Genomic DNA, 6,301 nt, shown 5'->3' with positions numbered 1-6,301 from the left:
GTTTGTTAAGTAAATGAGTCTTCCTATCAATCTTCTATAAGAGGAAGAATCATGAAATGGGGCACTAGAATCCTGAAACAGATGGCTTCCATATGTCATAGGTGTGTTAGAGGGTTTGCAGCCTAGCAAACCAGTATCAGCAAGAATTTCAAGGGCATATTTTCTCTGATTCATAGATATTCCTGTCTTATTTCGGGCAATTTCAAAGCCTAGAAAGAACTTTAAAGTGCCTAAGTCCTTTATCTTGAAGGTATTGTCAAGAAGAGATTTGAGGTTGGTAATTTCCTGTTTGTTGTTACCAGTGAGGATGATATCATCCACATACACGAGGATGACAGTGATGGAGGTTGAGGAAGACCATTTGGTAAAGAGAGAGTGATCTCCTCTAGCTTTATGGTAGTTAAGTTTGATAAGGAAGTGAGACAGCTTGGCAAACCATTGTCTGCTTGCTTGTTTTAGGCCATATAAGGACTTTTCAAGCTTGCAGACTTGGTTCTGTGCAGTAGGGGGTAGGCCAGGAGGGAGGGTCATGTATACAATTTCATTAAGGTCTCCATGTAGGAAAGCATTATTGATATCAAGTTGTGCTAGAGGCCAATTATGGATAGATGCTAATGCTAGAAGGAGCCTCACAGTGGTTATTTTAGCAACTGGAGAAAAAGTGTCAATGTAATCTATGCCCTCAGTTTGTGTGTATCCCTTGGCTACTAATCTAGCCTTGTATCTTTCAATGGATCTATCAGCTTTGTATTTGATCTTAAAGACCCATTTGCAACCAATAGGGTTCTTATCTATGGGTAAATCGGTTATGATCCAAGTGTTATTGTTCTGTAGGGCTTGTAATTCTTTGTGTATGGCTTCCTGCAAATGAGGGATCTTAATAGCATGTGAGTATGTTTTAGGTTCAGTTTCAGAGGATATTGAGAGGATTTTGTGAAGATATGAGTTGGACAGATTATCATAGGATAGGTAGGAAGATAGGGGATATTTAGATGTGGAAGGCAGGGTAGTTTTGTTAAGTAAGGCATAGTGATAATCTTCCAAGTATGTAGGAGGTTTGGATAGTCTGTTACTTCTTCTCATAGGGGGGGTAGGGTCACTAGTTGCAGGGCATATAGGGGATGCTGAATCTTCATTAGGGGCTGGCATAGTTGATGGCAAAATGTCTTCATAGAAGGTAGTAGAGGGGGGTTCAGGCAGAGGAAGTTGGTTAAGAGAGGAATTGGTTGATTTGGTTGGAGATGAGTATGGGAAGATTGTCTCATAGAAGACAACATTTCTTGTTACCTCTAAGGCTCTGGTCAAGAGATTCATGACTATGTATCCCTTGACACCTTGTTTGTATCCTAAAAAGATGCATTTAGCAGCCCTAGGGTCAAATTTGGTTCTTGAGTGTTTATGAGTGCTTGCATAGCATAAGGATCCAAAGGTTCTTAAGTGTTGCAGATCGGGTAATTTTTTATGTAAGACTTCATGAGGGGTCTGTTTCTTGAGAATAGGAGTAGGCAAGAGATTGATGAGATGAGTAGCATGCTTGATGGCATAAGACCAGAAGATTTTGGGCAGATTACTTTGGATCAAGAGAGCCCTAGCTACATTCAACAAATGTTGGTGTTTCCTCTCAACAACTCCATTTTGTTGAGGGGTATATATACATGAGGTTTGATGATTGATTCCCTTTGCTGTATAGAAGGTTTTCATAGAGAATTCAGGGCCATGATTGATTCCCTTTGATGTTGGCATAGACAATGGTTTGTGTTTCTGCCTTACTCTGCATTAAATAGATCCATGTGAACCTAGAATGATCATCTACAATGTCTCTATCATGTTAATAAAGTTCTGAGTGGCAAATTTCACAAAGATGAATCTTATTAGCAGTAATAAAGGGGAATTTAGTCTTAACAAGGTCCCCTACCAATTACGTTGCACCAGAGATTCTTGCTACTAAGAGTGCTTATAAAAATTTTCACAAATTCACACTTTTTAAAATTGCTTGTCAAAAAAACACTTTTTAAAAGTGTTTGTTAAGAAAAATATTTTTACTTTGAAGCTCTAGCTATACCAATCTTCTTCAAAGATTTCTTCTCCTGAATAAGACAATAGTTAGAATCAAAGCATAGAGTATACGGCAAGTCACAAGTCAGTCTTGAAATTGATAGTAGGTTATATGAAAAATCAGGTAAATAAAGAACATTGTGCAATAATAGATTTATTTGGATTAATAGATAGTTTTCTATATATCCATTAGGATCGAAATCTAAACCCATCCAATTGTCACACCTAGTATTCAAGTTCATTAAGCACGAGGCACACAAAGCTCCAAAAATAAGCATTTAAGCTTTGGATTTGAGTGATGTTGGGGATGAACTAATGACTTGAAGTCATCTCCATCCATTTAATGCATACAATAATGAAGATTATTGCTTCTTCATTTGCTTCTAGGGTCTCCATTATTAGTTGCTCTTTCTCATGATTAACAAAAAACTTTTTGTGATAATTATTGTGGTATCTTCATCTTCAGTGAAAAAATACCCAAAGTATAGATGTGACATCTTTAATTCTAGCTTCTGTTTCCGCTCTACCTCATTCATGTTATCATATCATTCTTGCCCATTTTATCCTCACATTCCTTCACGATCTTCTTTCTCAACAACAATGTTCTCCTCGTCATGATTTTATTCAGTGCCTTGACCAAATATCTCAGTTTCTAATTGAATTAGAATTGTAATGCTCAGTGAGATATGTTTGATTGTTGGTAGAGAATAAGTTTTCTTGAAAGGCTTTTCTTGATTTAAGAAATTGTACTTCAGTTTCAAAGTTTCAACATTTATAAAAAATCATTTATTAAATTAACTATTAAATCCCTTTCAAGATTCAATTGTGGTATAATATATAATTTTGTTGATCCAATAAGATTGTTAGAAAGTTTAGACATGCTTTATCTTTAGATCATAAACAAGAAAGCAAAGATGGTTGGTTGGTTTTGGTTTGTTTATAAAAACTGGTTTTATACATGAAAAAGTAAAACTACATATTTACAATTTAAGAGAAGAATAGTGATTTAGAAACATGAACGTAAAGTTTTTTAACTTTTCAATATCAAAATAGTTACTTTATGCAAGTTATTTAGTATGGTTCAATCCACCATACATCATTTCTTAACTAGCATACTTGGGTCTGGGTAAAGTTAGATGATTTTCAAACCTTGTTTAATATACTACCCCTCGTTGGTTTGCATTTATTGAAATGAGTCTATCACGTATCATTTCAGTTTCCCTAATGCTTAATAGCCTTGAAAATAAGTTGCTTAATTTGAATGCTTTGAAATGACAAATGTTCTATTCCACCATCGTGGCCTTAGAACATTTGTTGATTCATCCAATAAAAGACTTTACATGGTGTCACCTCTTACTTGCCTTGTCTTGCTTGGGTCATGGGCGATGTCATGTCTGGCTAGCTTTCCTTGGGGTGTAAGTCAAGCTTGGCTGAAACATGAATATGCCTAGCTTAAGTTACGTCATGGGAAGGTAAGCTTTTCTTCAAGCTCAAGCAACCTTGTCCTCATTCACCCGCCTAGCGCCTAGTTTGGCCACACCTAGTAGTTTGTTGGTTTGGATAGAAGGTGAGGTTATTTACAATATACATTTTATTTAAAAAGTGATTTATGGTTGAGTTTTAAGTATGATTAGTCAAGATAAGTGTCATAAAAAGTGTTAGAAATTAAATATATTTTAACACTTATCATATGCCTAATGTTTGATTATTTGCTCGATCCGAACTTCCAATTTTTTGATTGAGCCATCAATCTTTTCTTGGTTGGAGGCAGATAGTTGTATGAACTGAATTAGAGTATCATCAATGCTAGAAGTTCTTTCATAATATTCAGTTTACTATTGATATGATGAAGATTATGGGAAGGTTGTGCATTAGATTTCCAATCTTGATCATAGTTAGGATTATGCCTCATGAAATAATTATTACATTGGAAAGGAACTTGTCTAGGCTGGTTATTAAAGTAGTTTATATCTTCATATGAAATATACATAAATGGAGAACAATGAGAAGTCAGGTGATTCCCAAGGCACATTCACAAATAAGAACTTGTAATTGGTTGGAGTTTCTTTCATATTCTTGAGCATTTTCTTCATAATGTCAACTTTGTTGGTCACTAATAGTTATGGCTTTCATCATTGTAATTTCCATGTGTTGGATTTATTCAAGTGTGAAATCCCACATTGGATATGCAGGAGGAGTGAAAGAGTTTATAAAAAGGAAAGACCCGTGAAACTAATGTTTTATGTTGTTGTTGATGTCCTTTGTAGAAGATATGAATTTGTTTCAGTTCATCAAATTCATGGTTATACATCTTCTCATTGGGAATTTGTATATCTCACATGCTTCACATAAAGTCTCATTTGCTCCTTGAGAGAAAACAAAGATTGCTATCTTAGCCTCATGAACTTGTGATAGTTGGTTCAATAATCACTTATTATCATTCCCTATCAAGGATAATGAAAATAACCTTAGAAAAATGAATATTCTTCTCATCAAAAGAGTTAACATACAAAATTTGAGTAAGTCCCCTATCTATTTTATCTACTTTGCATTCCTTTGAGGTCTATTGACACTTGTTAGGTGCCCCATAATTCCTTGGAGTTACATGTTGTTTGCTTCAACCATAGCTTCTTTTTGTAGGAGATAAAAGGAAAATCAAAACATATGTACTCCTTTGTTGCTTTTTCTAGTTGATTAGTTGCTTCCTTCTTATTGTTAGATCAAGAGTAAAAAGTACTACATAAACATATGAGTAGGCAAAGAGAAAGAAGAGTTAAAATAAACAAATTTATGCACAAGTCAAAATTATTTGCAGAAGCTTAAAAAAAATTGCAATGCATAATATTTAGACTGAATTTCCCAACAACAACAACAATTTTCTAATCAACAAATCAGTCAATCAAATACTGAATGAGTTGTTAAAAACAAATATAAATAATTATCATATATTTATAGGGATTTGAGCAGTGTTAGGCTATTCAACAATAATTATGGCTTTAAGGTAAGGTTTTTTTTTTCAGTTTGACTTTGGAATTAAGTAATTAGAAACTAAAATAAAGATTAAATATTATAAAAATATTGGGATTAGATTTGCTATCCAACCTTTCAATATGTGGATGATTTAACTCACGAAAACTATATACTTTGATATTTTCAACATCACTTCTATACAACATTATTAGTATCTTAATGAGAAGATCAACAAGTGATTTCCCTAACTATCAATTCCTTTGATGTTTAGCAAAACAACTCATAATAAGCTTGGAAGTTATCTTTGAGTAAATAAATTCCAAATTGTCTGATTTGAATTCCTTATTTTTCTTTCTAAAATATATTGAGAGATAAAATATTAATTATGAGACATCAATAACTGTATGTATAAATAAATTATACTTAGATTGAATCACTTAAGTATGAATGTAATCCACTAGAGTTGCAAAGTGCTAGCAAATAATATAAAAATACATAAATTTTACACTTAGACATAAAGTGTGAATGCTTAAATTCAAACACCCACAAATGCTCTCTCCCCCTTTCCTTCAAAAACAAAAAAATAAAACATCAAATAATAATTGTCTGCAAAAAATAAATTTTCTTGACTCTTAAATCCCTTAAAATCATCAAAATACTAAACCCACCATAAGACCCGAAATATATGTGTAGTTCATATATTTCAAAGAAAGAAAGAAGAACAACTCTGTTTTGCAATGGATTAACAATCCAAGAATGACAAGAAAGGAGTTTGCTATGAATAACCTCAAGATTTGAAGAATCTTTATTGATGAAATTCTGATCCAAGATCAGTTTATTATACAAGTAAAAGAGATGATTTGAAAACTATCCTAGATCCACTACTTATACAAGGAAGAGGGAAAGCTAACTAACTAACTAACCTACTTAACTAATTATTTATTACAACACGTGCCAATTGGAAAGCTTAACTAACTTACAGATTTTAGCCAATTTGAAAGAGCATAGGCTAAGAATACAAATATAAAACATATTCATTACAACTATGATTGATCGAGTGTTGTGATGATCATATGGAATGATGGCTAGAGACTTTTGATCAGGTTCTGCATCTTTGGTTGATGCACGGTTGGTGTTGTTGCTGTATTTTGTTAAAGAGACTTTATGTATATCAATGAGAACTTGATTGAATCTATGAGAAATATAGTCTTGATGAAATGCTATGCTTGCTTGTCTTTGAATTATGAATGGTAGAGTTTGGTGAAATGGTGCTGTT

This window comes from Lupinus angustifolius, chromosome LG11 (genome assembly GCF_001865875.1).
Source record: "Lupinus angustifolius cultivar Tanjil chromosome LG11, LupAngTanjil_v1.0, whole genome shotgun sequence".
Classification (NCBI taxonomy): domain Eukaryota; kingdom Viridiplantae; phylum Streptophyta; class Magnoliopsida; order Fabales; family Fabaceae; genus Lupinus; species Lupinus angustifolius.
This window is presented reverse-complemented; position numbering follows the sequence as displayed.